Raw genomic sequence first — 22,137 nt, forward strand, 5'->3', positions numbered from 1 at the left:
AAATTAGAACCACAATGAGCTATCACCTCACACTTGTCAGAATGGCTACCATCAATAAATCAACAAACAACAAATATCAGCGAAGCTGCAGAGAAAAGGGAAACCTTGTGTACTTTTGGTGAGATTATAAATTGTTGCATCCACTCTGGAATACAGTGTGGAGGTTTCTCAAAAAATTAAAAATATAATTGCTTTATGACCCAGCAATTCCACTCCTGGGTATATATCAAAAGAAACCCAAACCACTAATTGAAAAGAATATCTGCACCCCTATGTTTATTTTTTTTATTTTTTTAAATATATTTTATTGATTTTTTACAGAGAGGAAGGAAGAGGGATAGAGAGTCAGAAACATCGATGAGAGAGAAACATCGATCAGCTGCCTCCTGCACACCTCCCACTGGGGATGTGCCCGCAACCAAGTTACGTGCCCTTGACCGGAATCGAACCTGGGACCTTTCAGTCCGCAGGCTGATGCTCTATCCACTGAGCCAAACCGGTTTTGGCCCCTATGTTTATTGTAGCATTATTTACAATCTCAGTGCTATGGAATCAACCCAAGTGCCATCAGTCGACAAGTGGATAAAAAAGTGGTGGTGTACATTTACAATGGAATATTACTTGGCCATAAAAAGAACAATATCTTACCATTTGTGGTAGCACAGATGCACCTAGAGGATATTATGCTCAGTGATATAAGTCATACAGAGGAACACAAATACCATGTTATTTCACTTATTTGTAGGATATAAAAAACAAAATAAATGAACAAAAAAGACTCATAGATGCAGAGAACAAACTGACAGTTGCTAGCATGGAGGATGGGTTTGGGGTCTGGGTGAGAAAGGTAAATGGATTAAGAACTATAAATTGATAGCTACAAAATAATCGCAGGTATGTAAAAAATAACAAAAGAAATATAGTCAATAATATCGTGATAACTATGTATGGTGCCATGTATGAATTATCAAAGGGATCATTCATAAATTATATAATTGTGTAATCACTGGGCTGTATACCCACAACTAACATAAAATAATAGTGAATGTCAACTGAATTTAAAAAATAAAACAAGATTATTTCAAATAAACAGAAAAAAAACAGTGAGTAATAATTCTCAAGAATAGAAAAAAGAGACAAAGAAGCACAAACTGAGGGGACTAATGTATAGATAGATGATGATAGATAGATGATAGATAGATAGATGATAGATAGATGATAGATAGATAGATAGATAGATAGATTGACAGATATATAAGCCATATATATTAGCCATATATATAAATTTATATGTAATACATATACATATACACTGAGTGGCCAGATTATTATGACCACCTGATGTTTGTAGGCAAATTAGCTGTACACTGCATCATATGGGATATGGAAGCCAAAGGCCTGTTCGAACACCTTTGCTGTCTGTAGTTACCAAGGTGAAACATCTCCAATTCGCACAGGAACACAAGGATTGGATAGTCGAGCACTGGAAAAAAGTCATGTAGTCCGATGAATCACGTTTCCAGTTGCATCATGCAGATGGCAGAGTGAGAATTTCGCAGAAACAGCATGAAAGCATGCACCCCACATGCATGAGTACAACCCTTCAAGCTGGTGGGGGCAGTGTTATGGTTTGGGGCATGTTTTCCTGGCATGATTTGGGCCCTTTACTTCGTGTGGAACAAGTCTGAATAGCACAACATACCTAAGTATCGTTGCTGATCAAGTTCATCCTATCATGTTGATGGTGTATCCCAGTGGAGATGGCTTCTTCCAACAAAACAATGTGCCATGCCACAGTGCTCGTATTGTGCAGGAGTGGTTTCAAGATCATGAGGGAGACTTTACCTTGCTTAGGTGGCCCCCACAATCACCAGATCTCAATCCAATTGAGCATTTGTGGGACGAAGTTAAAAGAGCCATCAGGCAACTGGTTCCACAACCATCAAATCTCACAGAACTGGACAGTGCTATTCATCAGGCATGGTGTCAGATTCCTCATATCACCTTTCAACATCTCGTGGAATCAGTACCAAGAAGAATCACCGCAGTATTGAAGGCAAAAGGTGGCCCAATGAAGTACTGATGGGTGGTCATAATAATCTGGCCACTCAGTGTATATGTATATGTATTACATATAAATTTATATATATGGCTAATATAATTTATATGACCTAGCCTTTAAGGTATGACCTTATAAGATTCCTCTCGCAATGGGATGAAAATCACTTTATTTATGTTCTAACCTGCTACATGTGCCTAGACAAAGTTACATTTCTCAGTTATGAGCTCCTCACCAATCTCTACCCCAATCTTCTTTGCCACCTAATGGATTAGAGATTTTCAGAAAGGGGTGGGAGATGGACACAGATGTCTATGGTGCTGCTTCATTGAAATTTGGGCCTGGATTTAACAGTACATGCATGGGGCTTGGAGTGAGGGAGACTTAAGAGAGGAATATAACACAGTTCCGTTCTACCTAATTAGTATGCATCTGTACGGGCAACACTGACAAGTAACATTGCTTAGCAGCAAAGTACCTAACTTGCCTATCACTTTTTTTCTCTTTTGGCGAGTAGGTGGGAGAAAATAACGATTTTTAAAAGTTTCTTCTAGAGATAATTGAGACAGGTTATGAAAGTATGCTATTAATTTTTTTGCTATATATAGTATATACTAGGAGCCTTGCACATGAATCCGTGCACCAGTAGCTCTCTGCGGGGCCTGGCTGCTCTGCGCCTGTTGCCCAGAGGCTCTCCGCAGACCAGAGGCTCTCTGCAGCACAGAGGCCCATCCACGCCGAGCGTGAAATGCTTGCCTTGTTGCCATGGCAATGAAGCAAGCATTCCACTAGGTTGCTCACGCTGCCTTCTCTCAGCAGCCACCCCACCCCCACCCCCCCGGGACTGGGGGACTCCAGTGGGGCTGAGAGGACTGGGTGCCGCCATCTTGTGGCTATGAGTGCCACCATCTTTGTGACCGGGTGACGGTTAATCTGCATATTACCCTTTTATTAGATAGGATTATCTAGAAGTAGAAGTCACTTAAATATTACAAATTATGTATCAATTTATCAAATTGATGACTGTTATTTCTGACATTTTATAAATCTTGTCCAGGAAAATGATGGGTCATAAAGTACGAATACTTGCTAACATCAAGTAAAGAAGTCAACAGTACAAACTAAACAAGAAGCCAGCACCTATTTCTCATGACTCCATTTTATAACTAGAAAAATCTTTATGTTGGTAATGTGTATATAATAAGAAAACAAATGCCGTCATTTTCATGGTACAACAGCCTTTCTAAGTAAAATAACATGCAATTGAGTGGTTTTATTTTTTGTAGTGTTTCATAATCTGGAGCCTACTTACTGCCTTGGAAGTTCCCAGAAAGACATAATTTTCATTGCTGTATTGTGTATTTAACAAAATCTATAACAGCAATACTTAGGGTGGTATTTTTTTTAAATGGCAATTTGGAGAGATAAAAATTCCTTAGCTAATCAGCATCATTTTACAAAGAAATATATTGCTCTAAATGTTCTTTTTCACCTTCCTTTTACTTATAGGAATTGAAGAGTGCCTCTGGAAGCTGCGTCAGGAGCTGCTTGGGCTTCTAAAGTGTCCAATGGAGTTTTAATCATCTAAGGTAAGTACCTAATTAATTTTAATTATATTTATTTTTAGGGTGAAATGAAATACCATTTATTTTGTCTTAAGACTGAGTTTCTTTATACCAGGAAGTTAATGGTTGTTTATTTACTCATGCATTTAATTACATAGTTCCTCTGGTATGTTAGCTCCAAAGTGACTTGGGCAAGTTATTGGCATGTTGGCAATCCAATGCTGGGCTTATACATTTTTCTCTACAAAACTATCATAAATGTGATATGGGATATGTTTCAGAGAGTCTGTATATGTATTTTGTTTGCTTAAAGTGTTTACTTTTAAACCATGTAAACATATGGTTTATAATGGATAAACTATGTTATACATGATGTGTAATGTCTAAAGATATTTTCTTTATTAATATTTATGACATGGGTAGTGATATTGGTGGTATATTACTTTTAATTTGAAGTAGATGCTGAGTTACTCTGGGCTATTTTATTTCATTATCCTTGGAGGGCATAACATTTGCTCCCTCTGTATTTGAAAATTTGCATTTATAAATGTAGAAACTACCTCATACCCTCTCAGAGCTTCTGTATGTGTGATGTGGATTATTTTTTGTTTTTTTGTAAGTCTTACTAGTTTTTGTACCTTCTCTTTCTTTGCTGGTTGTTCTTTACCAAGCATTACAACCAATATTTTATTTTTAATTGTTTTTAAATTTTTTGTTTTCAGTTGTTGTAAATTGAGACATTTGTAATTACTGCTTTATTTTCATCATACTAAATAATTGAGAAAGGAATTAGAATTCAAGGGGTGCGCAGAAAGATAATGCTTGGCTAGTAACTGTTGTTAAGAAAAGCCTATTAATCCAAGCAAGGGAAGATATATGGGACTATATCTCTGTGTTCTCATGAAGACCAAGAAATGAAGCAAAGAACATTTTCTTTTGAAAATTGGGTTTCCTATTAAGCGAATATGCCTGCTCCAGCGTCACATATATCAGCCAAACAATAATAGCAAGGAAAGAAGGACTCATATGTGAATGGTCTACCAGGTAATAATGGTGGACACACACACATCTGTCTAAGATGGTGTTTTGGGGTCCAAAGGGAATTCTCACTCTCCATACATAGATATATAGGCTTAAATAAAAAAATATATATTTCAGGAGGTAATAGGAGAGAAATTAAATACACATGGACTATATTCAATTGGTCATATTTTTAAAAAATACATTTTTATTGATTTTAGAGAAGAAGGAAGAGCAAGAAATAGATAGAAACATCAGTGATGAGAGAGAATCATTGATTGGCTGCCTCCTGCATGCCTCTACTGGAATCGAGCCCAAAACCTGGTCATGTGCCCTGACTGGAAATTGAACTGTGACTTCCTAGTTCATGAGTTGAGACACAGCCACTGAACCACACCAGCTGGGATGGTCAGATATATATATATATATATGGCATCATTGATAAAATTTAAATTATGAACTGCATAATGAAGTGTGTGGCTCACATTTTACAAGGGTCTCCATTATGTTAACTTGGATGAGATAATAGGGAAAAATGGACAGACAGTTATATGAGAGAATAAGGGGAAATTGCTCATTTGCACAGCACAAAACTATCATTTACAGTGATCTTCCATCAGAAAGAACATTTAATATCACTTAAAATAAGATAAATTTTATGTGATTTGAAGACACTGTGAAATATAATTACTTCTTTGAATATTTAGTATTTCTTTTATAGTTCCTTTAGCCAGTGTAAGTAATCCTGATAAATTAACCTTTTTCCTGCTTGAATTTATGAGAAATCCTACAATGTATCCCTGATTGTAAACCCAAAGGACACTGTGTTCAGATGTACCTTGATAGTATATAGGAGGTGATTTTATTTTATCTGCAAAAAAATGAAATACACACTATTAATTTATTATATGGCTAGAGGTTATTTGAAAATTAATATTTCATTTGATTTTGATAGAATTTTTATAAACCATCAAAGCCATATGAGAATTTGTCTGCACTGAGAAGTTTAATTTTAACAAAAGTTTAAAGCATGTAACATAAGCAGAATGAAAAGACAGATTCTGCATCCTCTAGATTCTCCTCCTAACAATTATACTAATTTTCACTTCCATTTCCAGCCCCCTCTTCTCCCAACACTGGCTCTTTCTCTTTCCCTTTCTCATTTTAGATAAAGACCATCAAGTCTTCATCTAAAATGGCAAAGGAAGATTTTAGCAATGGCCCCCACAACCCCTGCTGATACCGATCTAGAGTTGTTTCCCTATTTTTATTGCAAATATTTATTTCCTTAGAGTCTTTGGTGAAGTTCTAAAATTATTTTCTCCATTTTAAAGCCATCAGAATGTTTTTCAATAAAATCTACATTAGTAAAGAGTGAGATAAATTGTGAATATAACTGAGACATTTTTCTTGTACAAAGAATCACTGATGCAAGTTTAAAAGGTAAATGTCACCAGTGTGATGACCAACATGTAATTAGAAAGTGAATGGAATTAACACAGGTGTATTGAACAGAGAAGGGGCTGTAAAATAGGTCAGTACTCTGAAAATAAGAACACTGCTAAAACTCTGAGCCATGTCCACAAGTTGACACAGAACACTGAAAACTCAAGGATAACAGCGCAAACATGGTAATGAGGAAATTTGAAGATTTCAAGATATTAAGTTTACCTTGTTTTGTGAAGGTAAGACTTGCAAGTGTTAGAGATGACGATGATTATCTGTAAATATCTGAATCACTGTCGGACAAAAGGGAGGTTAGACATTTATAGCTGTGACTCAAGAGAGGCCCTGGGACACTTGGGTGTAATGTGATCCAATATGGGAAAGACTTTTAAAATAATATCATATGGATTTCATTTAACTAAACAAAAAACAAACAAAAATGTAAAAATTAGAATTTCTTCCTAAATAGAATGGGCTTCTGCATAAAGGGTTGAGAATCCTGCCTCTAAAGATGTCCTTTTGTGTGGTTGGCTGTCCCACTGCTTCTCACCAGGGATTCATGTGTCAAGCAGTGTTTGAAGAGATGATGGTTTGCATCTGACCCAAAGATTCTTTCTGGCTCCAAAAATTTATGAATTTTATCTATCTGACATAAGTTGCCAATAGTGAGGCAGAAGGGTTAGTGGTCACAATACCAGGTCAAGTGCCAGCGTTCCTGCGGTGGGTCCACACCCTTCTGTCACTTTTGGTAATGTACATGAGGTCTCCGGGGTTTGGTTTCCTGGTCTGTGAGAAGAGGATGATAAAAACTATTGCTCACAATATGATGTTCTCATTGAGGCCCATGTACTAGTGGTAATAAGAAGAAATTACTTAAAATCAACTGTTATGAACTATATGTTTTGCCATTTCACTAACCTTGAATGAGCCCAACAATTATTTAGTTACCTGCAAGTTTATTTTACAGCATAAACTTAAATATTTTACACCTATTGTTTTTTAATGGTTAAGATTTATGACTAGAATAAGCTATTCTCCTTTCAATAAGGCTTTTGTTTATGAATTGGAAAAAAAAAAAAAAAACATCACGGAGTTTTTGTCCTGAGGAAAGTCTGGATGCTGGCTATAAGATATCCCCTTTTGCACTCCTTTGCATGGATGCAATGGTAGCCTGTTTAGGTAAATACTCTGCTTAGGCACCCCAGCTTCTGAGAAGATGCCAAAATTATGCATGCTTTTGAACCTACAGATATGCCCTGACTTAGGAACACCAAATATCTGTGGTCTGTTACTCATCATATAACATGAATATCACAATTTCTGCCAGCCAGTATTAATCAGCAAAGTAGAGGCAAGATGTGATATTGAGGGAGGACTGCCTGAATGATACACTGTCTCCTCATTCATCTATGTAGCTTACATTTTATCAATGGATTAAACAAGACTATCACCATCTTTGTATTTACTATGTAGAAGTGTTTTCACTCAACCACAGCTCGAATCAATGCAATCGACTTACACTTAGTTGTGTTTGAGACGCTAGAAACTCATGCTGGCATTTACTGGAGTAGTGTTGTTTGTGGTGTGGCTTTCTGTATTCTTTATAAAGTTCCCCCATTGAGGAGACCATGGGGCATGCTTCCCCCCAGTCTCAGCACTCCAAATAGCAGAGCTTCTCCTGTCAGCTTGTTTATTTTTAACTTATGATTTCACTGAATTATGCATTAGATTTATTTGCATGTGTGTGTAGGGTGCTAGGAAGCTCAGAACCTAATTTGTCTAATGTCTGTCAAGTAAAATGAATCTAATGACGTATAGGGAATGAAGCATAAGTGCTCTGGGACCAGTCTGAACCTGGATCCCAACTCTTTTATTTAAATCAAGGGTGGATTTGCTCAGGATGCCACCTCATTTTTCTTTACAGCCCTCTGGTTTACTGGTGTTTTGAAGATTAAACAAGATAATCACTTAATATATTCACACATATTCTTGGTAAATGTTAGCTGTTGTCAATTGACAAAAAAGTTCCCAAAAAGCAGATCTTTGTTTTTCTTTTTTCTTTTTTTTAGCCACAGTTCTTGCCCAACCAAAGCATGCCTGGATCGAGCTCCTATGTCCACTTATTACTCATATGTGACAAGCAAACAGTATATGTAACTGATCATTAATGATTCAACGGTTATCTTCAGTGCATAGCAGACAGAGGAAGGGAAAGGAACTAAAGTGAAACATTTTTAAAATGTTTCATGTGTTCTTTCTATACCCACATGTACTTTCAGTGATCAAAGTTATATTAGAAGAAGTTAAATTATTCTTAATAGGTATTTTGAATATTTGAGGGGGAGGACCTATTTCAGTGTTTGATTCACATTCTCTTTAAGGCCCTTCCCGGTGCTCTGCTTAAAGTAAAAGTTGAATCACACTGAGTTGGGTTTGCATTTGCTGTGTGCCATTCCCACAAGGCAGGGGAGAGCTACTCAAACAACTGCACCTCGACTTTCTTGCAGCACAATCTGTTTGTTACCAGAAAGGAGGCTTGAAATGAACTAGGTGTTCCCTTTTGTTTATGATAGATGTAATTTCTGCCCTATATTTAGCTCCAAATTCTTCCATTTACAGAAGATAATAGGAAAATACAGGGTATTCCCCCTAAAATGTCTACACACTTTAACAGCTGGTAGCTCAATTAATGTTTCTTTCTTTTCTGATTTAACCCATTGGAATTAATAATCTATAATAATAAAAGCGTAATATGCTAATTAGACTGGAGAGCCAAACAACCTTCCGGATGTCCTTCCGGACGAAGCCGCCAAGGCAGGGGCTGAGGCAGAGGCGGTTAGGGGTGATCAGGTAGGCAGGCAAATGGTTAGGGGCGATCAGGCAGGCAGTTGAGTGGTTAGGGGCGATCAGGCAGGCAGTTGAGTGGTTAGGGGCGATCAGGCAGGCAGGCAGAGTGGTTAGGAGCCAGCAGTCACAGATTGCAAGAGGGATGTCCCACTGCAGTTTAGGCCTGATCCTGCAGGGATCCCTGTGGGATCATGCCTAAACCGGCAGTCAGACATCCCCCGAGGGCTCCCAGATTGCGAGAGGGTGCAGGTCGGACTGAAGGACCCCTCCAACCCCGTGCACGAATTTCATGCACCAGGCCTATAGTGTATAATAAGTGTGTATATACATTTTTGGGACACCCTATGTAGTAAATCTGTGAAGCTTCACACTCCATGTGTGAAACTCTATTAGTATTTTTGTACTTCAACTGTGTGAAAGCTGTATTTTCTGAGGAAAGATTCATTTTTCATTCAGAATGTTGGAAATCTAAATCTTTGTCTACTGAGCACTCAAAAGTTTAAACGGTAATGGATCTCAGTGGCAATAGGAGAACATAATGTTTGTATCCATTTTCATGCAACAACTTTTATAACATGTACCATGTGCCAGGCATCATTTTAAACACTTCACAATATCTTCATCATCAATCCCCATAACAGCCCTATGAAATGAATATCATCACTATCCCTGTTCTGCTAATGAAGATGCTGAGGGCTGAAGAGATTAAATAACTTGCTCAAGATCACACAACTGATAAATCCATTACATAACAAGGTGAACTGAGCAACAAAGGGCTACAACAAAAGAATATTTCTTGAGAGACCATAGGCAGCAATGAAGGGGACATTGTCATTGCAGAGTGAAAATGGTCCTCTCTATGCTATCTTCAAAATCTCCTGTCACTTAAGGGGTTAAGTATAAAGGAATGACTTTACGGATGGGTAAAAGTTGTATAAATTTCAAGTCTGTATCAAGAAAACTTTAGAGAGCAATAAAAAGGCATTGATTCCTTTTGCTTGGAGCCTTAATAATTTTGCCATCCAGTCCCGATTTTCCTCTCAGAAGAGGAGATAAGTAAGATTAATCTCAGCGTGCCTCTAGTAAAACTGTTTGTATCGGGCCTCCCTCTGGATTCTGATTACATTTGGCCCTACTGTTGCATGACACCTAGGATCCTTAAAATCTTTTTATGTCTCTGAATACGTGTTTCACATTTAATTTACAGTAGCACTAAAGAAGTGCAACACCTAATTAATTCACCAATCAGCTGTCAGAGCCTGTGATCTTTTCTTCGTTCTCTGTTGAGTTCCCTGTGGGAGAATCAGTATTCTGAGAATGCCTTTTACGTTATGCTGTGCATGGTGTTAGAGTAGATACTAAGTTATGCTGCTTGTTCATGGAAAACTTGCTATCCTCATGAGTGCCTTAATGACTTTGTTAAAAATACCTCTGCCACCCCTGTTCCTTGTTTTCATGAACACCATGGCTCTACAGTACAGCAGGGTTTCCAGGGTGCCATAAATGAAGACAAGGGACATCAGCCTATCTCAGTTTCATACCCGCGCTTTTTCCCTCCAATTTTTCTATTTTATCCTTAAGAAATTTTAAAGGTAACTTAAAATCTGTTTCTCAGATTTTATTATTTTTTAAGACTTTCTTGTCTCAAATATTCCAAAATGGGGATTTTTTAATGCAATAGAAATATTCATGGCTTCTAAGTGTCTCATGAGTTTATAAAATTTTAACTAGGTAAACATAATCTATGAGTGCTTTCAGAAAAAAATAGGAAGGAAATAAATAGTGCTTGTAGAATTATAGAATCAGTTTAAGTATGATTAATATTTGCTTTAAGATTACCCAATTTTGTTGTTGAGTAACAAACTATCCTAAAATGCATGTGGTTAATACAATTATTTGATTGTTTCTCACAGGGTGGTTTTGATGAGCCTAGGCTCCACCGGTTTTAGCTGAACTTACTCCTGCTTATGTCAGCAGTGGGTGGGTCTGCAGTGGGTAGGCCAGGCTGGCTAGTCTAGAATGGTCTCACTCACTCACATTTTGCAGTTTTCGAGCTAAGGCACTAGGAGTGACTGGACCATCTGTCTCTCATCATACAATTGATTTGTTTGGACAGATTGACATAGTGGATGGCAGGGTTTCAAGACAAAGCATTCAAGACTCTCGAGGCAAGTGCTTTGAACTGGCCCACCATTGCTTAGGCTGCATTCTATTGGCCAAAGCAAGTCACAGGCCAGCCCCTGTACAAGACCTGGACAAATGGATTCTACCTCTTGATGAGAGCAGCTGCAAAGTAACACTGCAAAGGGAGGGAATCCAGGAAGAAGTGAGGAATTGAGGCAATTTTGCCATCTACACACTTAGCTATCTGGTAGCACTTAATGGTCATCTAGGCCTGACCTAGAATAAGCTTTTGCACTGTTATCTAATCACACTGCCTTCTCCTAAATGTGACAGCACAACCTAGCACCTGAAAAACACATTCTACATCCATCCAGAACCTTTTATTTCTGAGTTACCTCTTTTTAAAAGAGGTTCTATTGAATAGTTTGAGATATGAAAAATGATTAAAGTATTCACAAGGTGTAAATAAAATTGCAATGTACATAACATTATGTACAACATCCTGTGTAGAGAAAAACATTAACATAATCTGAAGTAGCCCATATATTCTTCCCCAATTCAGTCTATTTTCTTGTCAGAAGATAGCCTTACTTCTGAGTTTTATCTTTTATTTTTTTTTGCTTTTCATTATGCTTTTGATCCATATTTTTACCAATATGTAGTTGTTGTGGGATACATAACATATATATTTTTCTAATTTTACACAGATGCACAGATGGAATCATAATTGCCTACTTCCCAGAGCTAGCCACTGTTTTGAATTTTGTATATTACCTGAAATATTTAGTATATTTATATTCATTACAATGCTAATATATTTTTATATCTTTAATATTATTTTGAATGTATTTGTTTACTCATTCTTGTGTTTTTTGTCCTTAATTATTTTGAATTGATTGTTTATTCTTATTTATCTTTCCCTCCATTAGCTTAATACTTATATTTTCTAGTTTTTGATGGTTATATTGGAAATGTATCATTGATACAGAAACTCACTAAATTGTGAAGTTCAGTCTTCACTCCTCTTCTAAACAATATAAGAGCATTGAATAGCTTAACTATGATCAGCATCCTTTAATTTATATGCAATTTTCATGTATTTTAGTTCTGTTGCAATTTTTAATTTTAATGACAATTTTATTTTTATATAAATAAGTATGAGTATTGCTTACCTTTCTTCTTCCATCTGAGATCATTTTCTTCTACCGAAGAACTACATTTCAAATATCATTTATAATTATCAATTACTAGCAAAGGCTCAGTTTTGTTTGTATATAATTGTCTTATTTCTTTCTTATTATTAAAAGACAGTTTGTTAAATATGATTCTAAGTTTATGGTTATTTTGCTTTAACTCATTTCATCTATTACTATGTGGCTGTTGGTGTACATGGTTGCTATATAAATGTCAGATGTCAAGCTTTCTGTAAAGATGATCAGTCCTTCCTCTCCACTATATCCAGTATTTTTCTTTGTCTTTGTTACCTTGCAGTTTTACTATAATATGTCCAGGTATTAATTCTTTGTATTTATTTAATTTATTTTTATCTTAATCTTTAAGTTGGTATTTTTCATTAATTATAAAAAAATTATCAGTTAGTATTTACCTACATATTACCTCTATACCTTTTTCTCTCTATTTTCCTTCTGAAAATCCATAAAGTAGAATTTAGTTTTAGTGCTCTATTTAAATTTTGTCTTCCAATTTGTCCTTAATTTTGGGTCTCTGAATTTTGTTTTCATTAATTAAAGTTGTGACATAATTTCAGGCATATATTGTTGTGGCAAAAATAGTAACAAGGATTTTCATGTGTCTTTATCCAGATTCCCTAGCTGTTAACATTTTACCACATTTGCATTGTTATCCTCTGTGTCTAAAACATCCTATATAATAAAACCGTAATATGCAAATCAACTGAATGGTGGAACAACCGGTCACTTTGATGTGCACTGGCCACCAGGGGGCAGACACTCAATGCAGGAGATGCCCCCTGATGGTCAGTGCACACCCACAGGAGGAATGCTGCTCAACCAGAAGCCGGGCTCAAGGCTGGCAAGCGCAGCGGTGGTGGGGGGAGGCTTCCCACCTCCGCTGCAGGCAGGTGGTAAGGAGTGAGGGGTCCCAGACTGCAAGAGCCCCAGATTGCGAGAGGGATGTCTGACTGCCAGCTTAGGCCTGATCCCTGGAGGAAATGGGCCTAAGCTGGCAGGCGGAAATCCCCCGAGGGGTCCCAGACTGTGAGAGGGTACAGGCTGGGCTGAGGGACCACCCCAATGTATGATTTTCATGCACCAGGCCTCTAGTTTAAGAATAAATTGAGAGATGATGAATCTTAATTATGAAATGCTTCTGTATATTTTTCCTAAAAACAAATACATCTTATTCATACCACAGTATAATTATAAAAATCAGGAAATTTACATTGATAAGATACTATTAATTAATCTATAGACATTCTGTTAGCTATCTCTTACTGTGATTACTCCAAAAGATAGTGGCTTAAAAGAACAAACACATGTAAAAAAACACAACACATTGGCATTGGGTTAAAAAACAAAACAAAAATGGGATTCAACTATCTACTGTCGTTAAGAGACTCACTTTAGATCTAAAGTCATATACTAGTATAGGTTGACAGTGAAAGATAATTTATTCAAATAGTAACTGAAAGAGAAGAGACAAAATAAATACATTAGACAAAATGAATTTTAAGTAAGAATGTTAAAAGAGACAAAGAAGGTCATTATATAATTATAAGAGAATCAATTCACCAAGAATGTATAATTATAAATGTAAGAAACATCAGAGCTCTTAATATAGGAAGCAAAAACTAACAGAATTGAAGGGAAAAATAGAGAGTTCTACAATGATAGTAGGAAACATCAACATCTCACTTTCAACAATGGATAGAAAACTAGACACAATATCAATAAGGAAATGCAGAACATTAATAATACTATAGTCCAATTCAATCTAACAGAATGTGTAGAACACTCCATGCAACAGCAGCGGAATACATATTTTTCACATGGAATATCATCTGGGATAGACAATATGTAAGGTCACAAAACAAACCTGACTGAAGTTTAAAATATTAACATCATGAGAACTGTCTTTTTCAACCATGAAGAATGAAACTAGATATCAATAACTGAAGGAAAAATGGAAAACCCACAAATATAAGGGAATTAACAAAACACTCTTAAACAACTAATGGGTCAAAGAAGAAATCACGAGCAATATTAGAAAAATATCTTGAGATAAATAAAAATCAAAACAGATCCAAACTTATGCAATACAGTGAAAGTAGTGCTAAAAGGAAACTTTATAGCTATAAATATTGGCATTAAGAAGAAATATTACGATTAATAAACTCATTTTATACCTTAAAGAACTTAAATAACTAGAGAAAGAACAAACTAAGTTCAAAGCTAGCAGAATGAAGGAAATAATAAAGATTAGAACAGATATAAACAAAATAGAAAAAATCAACCAAAACAAGAGTTGATTTTTTGAAAATATTAATACAATTGACAAACCTTTAGTCAGACTAAGAATAACATCAAAGAGGCATCAGAAAGGAAATAGGATACATTATTACCAATTTTGCCATGAACAATTATATGACAACAAATTGGGTAACCATGATAATATATAGACATATTAGAAACATACAACCTACCAAATGAGTCATGGAAAAAGTAGAAAAAAACCCTGATAAATATAAAAAGATTGAGTCAGTAATAAAAAACCTATCAACCCATTAAAGTCCAAGACTAGATGGCTTCACTGGTGAATTCTACCAAATATTTAAGAAAGAATTAACACCAATTCTCCAACTCTCTAATAAATTTAAAGATGAGGAAACCATTTCAAGTTTATTGTATAAAGCCAGCATTGCCCTAATATACAGCATTGCCCTAATATCAGACAAAGATACTACAGAAAAAACAAGCAAACAAAAAGAAGGAAAAAAAATACAGATATGTTCAACAGCATAATAACAGGATTAAAAATCATGGCTGAATGGGACTCATTCCTGTCATCCAAGGATATTTCAAGATGTAAAAATCAATCAATGAAAAAACCACATTAACAAAGTGAAGAAAAAAAAAAGAAGCCCATGAGCATCTCAGTTGATGCAGAGAAATCATTTGACAAACTTCAATTATTTCATGATAAAAACATCCAACAAACTAGAAATAGAAGGAAACTGCCTCAACATAATAAAGGTCATATATGAAACCCACAGCTAGCATCATGCTCAATGATGAAAGACTGAAAGCTTTTCTTCTAAGATCAAGAACAAGACAATGATAAGCACTCTTGCCACTTCTATTTACAACAGCACTGGAAGTCCTAGCCAGAGTAATTAGGCAAGGAACAATAAAAATCATTCAAATTGGAAAGGAATGACATGATACTATATGTAAAACAAATAGAAAACAAGAAAGCACTGTTAGTGCTAATAAATAAATTTAGCAGAGTTGTAGAAAGCAGTCAACACACAAAAATAAGTTGCATTTGTAGAAACTGAAAATGAACAATCAGAAAAGAAAATTAAGAAAAATCCAATTTAGAATATCATCAAAAAATAAAAAGCTTACTAATACACTTAAGGAGGCAAAGGATTGTACAATGAAATCTACCAAATGTTTCTGAAAGAAATTAATAAATGAGAAGACATTCTGTGTTCCTGGATTGGAAAATAATATCATCTAGCTGTCAGTGCTACCCAAATAAATCTACAATTTCTGTGTAATCCCTATCAAATCTTAATATTTTTTTCAGGAATAGAAAAATATATTGTAAAATCTCAAGGGATCCTACATAGTCAAAATAGTCTTGAAAAAGAACAAACTTTAAAATCTCAATTTCAAAACTTATTATAAAGATACAGCAATCACAATGTGGTATTGGTATAAAGACTGACATATAGACCATGAGCCCAGAAAAACAAAACAAAACAAAAAACTTACTTAGATGGTCAAATGCTTTTTGACAAAGAGAGACAAGACCATTTGATAATGAAAAGGCAGTCTCTGCAACTGATGGTCTTTAGAAAATTGAATATCCTCATGCAAAAGAATGTCTGTAGTAGAACTTTTATCTCGCAACATGTGCAAAAAATAATTCAAATGAACCAACGATCTAAATGTAAGAGCTAAAATTATAAAAGTCTCAGAAGAAGATATTAAAGCTTCACAAAAAATGGATTCAGCAATGCTTTCTTGGATATGACACCAAAGGCATAGCCAACAAAGACCTCTCTCATTATTGGTGGTGTTAATTTTTTTAATCATTTGGTTAAGTAGGTGACTACTGGTTTCTCTATCACGTAATTACTCTCATTATCTTTGTGATTAATAAGATGCCTTTTTTCCCTCTGCAATTAATAAGATATTTTGAGAATATGTAAATATTGTTGCCCTAATGTTCATTGAACTTTATCCCACTTGCTTTACAAATATTTTTAAATTTCTTGCCAGATCATTAATGCATTTTTAAAATGTTTCATTCTTTTGTTTTGACAAAGGAGGCAAGAACATACAATGGAGTCAAGACAGTCTCTTCAATAAATGGTGTTGGGAAAATTGGACAGATACATGCGAAAAAATGTTTTAATATTTTATCTAGCATTCAGGTTATCTTCAGCATGAGAATCAGTGAAGATATCTGTTCAACCAATTTCTAGAAACCAAAAAATGCTTCCTATTTTGATAACCTATTTGTATATCTAATCTTCTATATATATAAACAGGGAATATGCTAATTAGCCAGGTGTCAAGACCACTCAGGAAGAGGCTGCATCACAACTGCTCAGGAGGAGCTGCGCACACAGATGGGTGGGAGGGGACTGCGTGCAACCCCTAGCCCCCCGTGGCCCATGGGAAGGCTGGGGCTGGGGTCTGGCCAGAGTGGAGACACAACACACAGGAGCGCCTGCCCCCACCCCAGAGGATACAATGCGGCGGCCAGGGGGCGTGCTCCCAGCGGCTGCCGCGTGGCTCAGAGCATGCCCCCACCCTAGCAGACACAAAGCAGTGGGCAGCGCTATGCAGATCAGGCGCGGGTCCTGGCCCCCCGTGGTGTGCCTCCTTACACAGGCGATTTCAGTCGTGTGCTGGGCCTCTAGTATTAAAGTATTTTCCTGCCTTTCAAAGCTTTGGCTATTGTCACTGAGCATTGTGATTACTACTAACTTGGTAAAAATGGGATGTACTGCCTTCTAATTATTAATCTTCCTAATATCTTATGAATTGGATGAAATTATTATCCCTGTTTTATTGACTAGAGAGAAAATAATGGTAAAGCTGTGAGTCAAATCCAGGTAGTCTGTCTCCAGTGGTTGAACTCTTAATTATGGTGCATTACTGTGAAGAGAATTGCCTCCTGAAAAAGCTATGAGCTATTTGTAAACCTCTGTATGAGCATAAAATCTCCAAGGCAAGGAAGGCTGGAGTTAGAAGGGAACATAAAGAATATTTTCTTTCTCCCAAAGCTGAAGAAATTGAAGCTTGAAAAAACTCAGCTTATTTTCTACTGAGGAATAAGTTTGAGGCAAAATTTAGGTCTCCTGATGCCCAATCACTCCGGTCCACTTTTAGCATACTGTAAATGTCTGGTAAAATGAAAATAAATACCCTATGCTGAATTATTCACCAGGGGCAACAATATAACGCTACACTATCCATTTCAAAGTTGAATTCTAAAGTAAACATGCTAGATATAGCATTCATTAATTAAACACGAACTGCTTTTACTTGCTTTCTTGGAACTTAAAGGGGCTTTGGGGGAATGATTTGGATGACCTGTGCATTTTTTACCCAGATAATCCAGTTAGCTCAAATTTTTCTCTAGTCTTAAGCAAATATATTTGACATAATTTCTCTGCTCATTTTTCAAATAATAATCTTTGTAAGTGCAAATTTTGAACATGCTCTGGAAAACCTTTCTTGTTAGCAAGTAGATGAAGCTAGAAAGAGGAATCATTATCTACAAATTCATTTAGCAAAACACTAAAAGTATTTATACTCTTCAGTGTTGGCATGAGAAACTTATAGAGTAGTTGGCAGTGCTAATTGACTTAGCCCTTTCGATTCCCATGGACTGATCACCATTATTTTTATTACAATATTGTTTTATACTATATTTTTTAAAAATAATACTCAAGGCACCTCCATATTTAGTGTCTTCCCTGCAATATTTTGCAAAGAGTGACATTCAAAGTCCTTAAAAAATGGGTGTGTCATGTGCTTTGATGAATCACTGGAGGGAGTCATCCTTTCAGAACACATTTTAGCCAAAAACAATGCCAGGTGGTCTATATTGGGCAAATTTGAGCTCTAATATACATTGTGAAAGTATGGAGAGAAAGATGCTCTTGTAGTTTAGCCTCTTATTTGTGCTGTTTTGATATTCTCATGTTGATTTTTCTCTTCTTTGCACATCTCCTCCTAGGAGCAAGAACTTACTTGAAAGAAAGATACACTGTAAACAAAACACAACAACAACAACAACAACAACAAAAACAGAGCATAGAAGCAGAATGGTCCTGGATGCTTTGGGGTTGATGGATTTTTTTTTTGTACCTTGTGATAAAGATGTCTAGTGGTCTCACTTATCAGTTTCCCTTTATGTTCCAGGCACACTAGAGAAATATACTTCATCTTCTCACTTTTGGGTTGGGCCGTGTGGCCATTATAATCATTAAGATCTACAGAGAATTGGTTGAGTGAGTCATATCCAAGCCTAAGAATTTGATTGTGAGAGCCTCCAGAATTTATTTCCTTGCCAAGATGACCTCTTACTCCAGGTGGTTTAGTCACAATATTATAGAGCTTCCATTTACTTGGAAACCTAAGTAATGTGTGAAGCAGTCCCACATGGTATGTCCACATGGGAGATGTAGAATTAGTAAGAAATAAACTTTTCTTTCGGTAGGTCACTGAGATTTGGGGTTTGTTTGTAATGATACCCTGGCTAATACATGTCTAGTAGAGTGGGTTATAAATATGTTTCTACTAAAGAAGTAAACTCCTTAAAAGTATCTAAATAATGTTGAGGTTGATTATAAATTGTAGATAATATAATAATCCTTCCAAGCTGTATCTTGAGTTTCATTATACCCTTATTACATATACAATTAACATATTTCCCCTAAATTTAATATATATCCTAACCCTGATGCTTCAATGTTAAGATTCAGTGTTCTCACTGAGAAACTTTTGCCCCTAACATACAATGATTTTTGTCTCACACAGACTTTGTAAGTAAAGTTTGATCAGCTATTCCTTCCCCCATTTCTTTCTTCTTTCTCTCAGAAATGGACACCTTTAATCTGCCTGAGGAACTGCTGCTTTCATTTTCACATGGAATTACTAGATAAAAAGGATATGCCCAACTCATTGCCTAAAGGACCAGACACACTGTGTTCAATAAATAATCCTGTTAGGTCTGTAAGAAGCAACAAGGCATGGTTTTGGAGGAATTCTCCCTCCTCATTTGAGAATGAGAGTTCATTGTAAAGTAAATGGCATGAAGCTAATCTTCCTCGGTCTGTACAGCAGTTCCTTCTTTAGAGTTCCAGAGCACTGTGGGCTTTTTCTTTAAATTTATTCTTTATTGTTGAAAGTATTACACATGTCCCCGTTTTCCCCCATTGTCCTCTCCCACCCACCCCCGCCCCCCAACCCAGGCCTTCACTCCCCCCATTGTCTGTGTTCATTGGTTATGCTTATATGTATACAAGTTTTTTGGTTGATATCTTACTCCCCCTCCCACCGCCTTCCCTCTGAGGTTTGATGGTATTTTCGATGCCTCTATGTTTCTGGATCTATTTTTGTTCATCAGTTTATGTTGTCCATTATATTCCACAAATGAGTGAGATCTTGTGATATTTATTCTTCTCTGACTGGTTTATTGTAGAGCTTAGCATAATGCTCTCCAGGTCCATCCATGCTATTGCAAATGGTAAGAGTTCCTTCTTTTTTACAGCAGCGTAGTATTCCATTATGTAGATGTACCACAGTTTTCTAATTCACTCATCAGCCGATGGGCACTTAGGCTGTTTCTAAATCCTAGCTATTGTAAATTGTGCTGCTATGAACATAGGGGTGCATATATCCTTTCTGATTGATGTTTCTGATTTCTTGGGATATACCATATTCCTAGAAGTGGGATTACTGGGTCAGATGGGAGATCTGTTTTTAATTTTTTGAGGAAACTCCATACTGTTCTCCACAGAGGCTGTACCAGTCTGCATTCCCATCAGCAGTGCCTGAGGGTTCCTTTTTCTCCACATCCTCGCCAGCACTTGTGGTTTGTTGATTTGTTGATGATTGCCATTCTGACAGGTGTGAAGTGGTACCTCATTGTCATTTTGATTTGAATCTCTAGAGTGGTTAGTGACTTTGAGCATTTTTTCACAGGCCTCTTGGCCTTTCGTATGTCAGCTATTGAGAAGTGTCTAGTTAGGTCCGTTGCCCATTTTAGACTAGACTTGGGAACACTGTCAAAAAGAAGCAAGCAAACAAACAAAAACATAGATCATGTGAGCTTAAGCAGTATCACACTTTTTTTTTTTTCAGTAAGATTTTTAAACTTTTTGAGAATGCCAATTCAGCAGTTGGTGTTTTACAAATAAATAAAAAGAGTCACATAAATAATATATTAAAAACATTGACTTAACACAAGTTAGTAAATTATTGTTAAACAGCTGCATCTTAAATATTATTACCTATTTTGGGAGGAGGATAGGTAGGAGGAGAAAGGTGTGATATACAAAGACAAAACGTGTTGCTGTGCTTATATATTAGTGAAGAAAAAGAACATATATAGAAATTATCATGTAAGAGAAGGTATGATATCTATGATAATAAAGTATGATGAAAGTTTAATTAAAATAAAAATTTCAGCTGAGGCTAGGTTTACTGTGCATAGATCAAGTAGCCTTAGAGATTGGATTTTAGAAATATATAAAAGTAAAGTAAAGAACATAAACCAAAAAATGCTGGATTTGATATTGGGATGGTGAATTGTTAGAGGGGACAAAGACCGGCAAATTGAATGTATTTGTCTATTTGGAAATGGATGAATCTAGAAATACAGATTGGAAGCTCATCGGCAGCATGTAATATATGAATATGCATTGGAAACAATGGGAAAGGGGTCCACTATAAATTTTAGAGTAGAAAACTAAAATGAAATAAAGACCTTTTAACTTTTTGAAAATAAGTTTTACTAAAACATATTAATAAGGCTATGGAAATTTTCACTGGCCTCAATCTCTACAAGTACAATTTGCATCAGAGAGTGTTGAGTGGGACCTGAATTACTGATCAAACCCTCAGAGAGCTCTGGTGAGCACAGTGGCTGTCTTCCACAGAACACATTTACTGAATTCCTCTTTTCTTCATTTCATTGCTGGTAAGCATGGTGTAGAGGAGGAGAATCAGTAGAGGTTCCCAGAGTGATCACATTGGGACTAAGAAGGAGATAGACATAAGTATAAGCTAACCTGGTCTTGCTCTTTATTAAACACTAGAGGCTCAATGCACAAAATTCATGCAAGGGGCTCGGCCCTCACAGCCCCGGCTGCCTCACAGGCCCTTGCAGCCCCGGCCAGCCCTCACAGCCTTGGCCAACCCTTGCAGCCCCTCAGCCTCAGCCAGCCTCACAGCCCCTCACAGCCCCAGCTTCGTCCAGAAGGTCATCCAGATGGTCATTCTGCTGTTCCATTTAATTAGCATATTAGCTCTTTATTATATAGGACTAGAGGCCCGCTGCATAAAATTTGTGCATGGGGGGGAGGGTTCCCTCAACCCAGCCTGCACCTTCTCCAATCCGGTACTGGCAGTCGGACATCCCTCTCACAATCCAGGACTGCTGGCTCCTAACTGCTCACCTGCCTGCCAGCCTGGTCGCCCCCAACTTCCCCCCCACCCCTGCCAGCCTGGTTGCCCCTAACTGCCCCCCCCCTGCTGGCCTGGTCATGCCCAACTACCCCCCTCTGCCGGCCTGGTGGACCCCAACTGCCCCCTGCCAGCCTGGTCGCCCCCAACTGCCCCCCCACCG

At 36.8% G+C, this 22,137-nt stretch overlaps 1 protein-coding gene across 4 annotated transcripts in view; it reads left to right on the top strand.

Annotated features, from left to right (window-relative positions):
* LINGO2 (leucine rich repeat and Ig domain containing 2) overlaps positions 1 to 22,137 on the top strand; it is a 1,294,764-nt gene that overhangs the window by 602,655 nt on the left and 669,972 nt on the right. For all 4 annotated transcript variants that reach the window (XM_080667984.1, XM_080667985.1, XM_080667981.1 and 1 more), the window contains exon 3: positions 3,569 to 3,648. The gene's annotated coding sequence lies outside the window, so the exon portion shown is untranslated. The remainder of the gene's footprint in view (positions 1 to 3,568; positions 3,649 to 22,137) is intronic.

Source organism: Plecotus auritus (assembly GCF_963455305.1).
Source record: "Plecotus auritus genome assembly, chromosome: 5".
NCBI lineage: Eukaryota > Metazoa > Chordata > Mammalia > Chiroptera > Vespertilionidae > Plecotus > Plecotus auritus.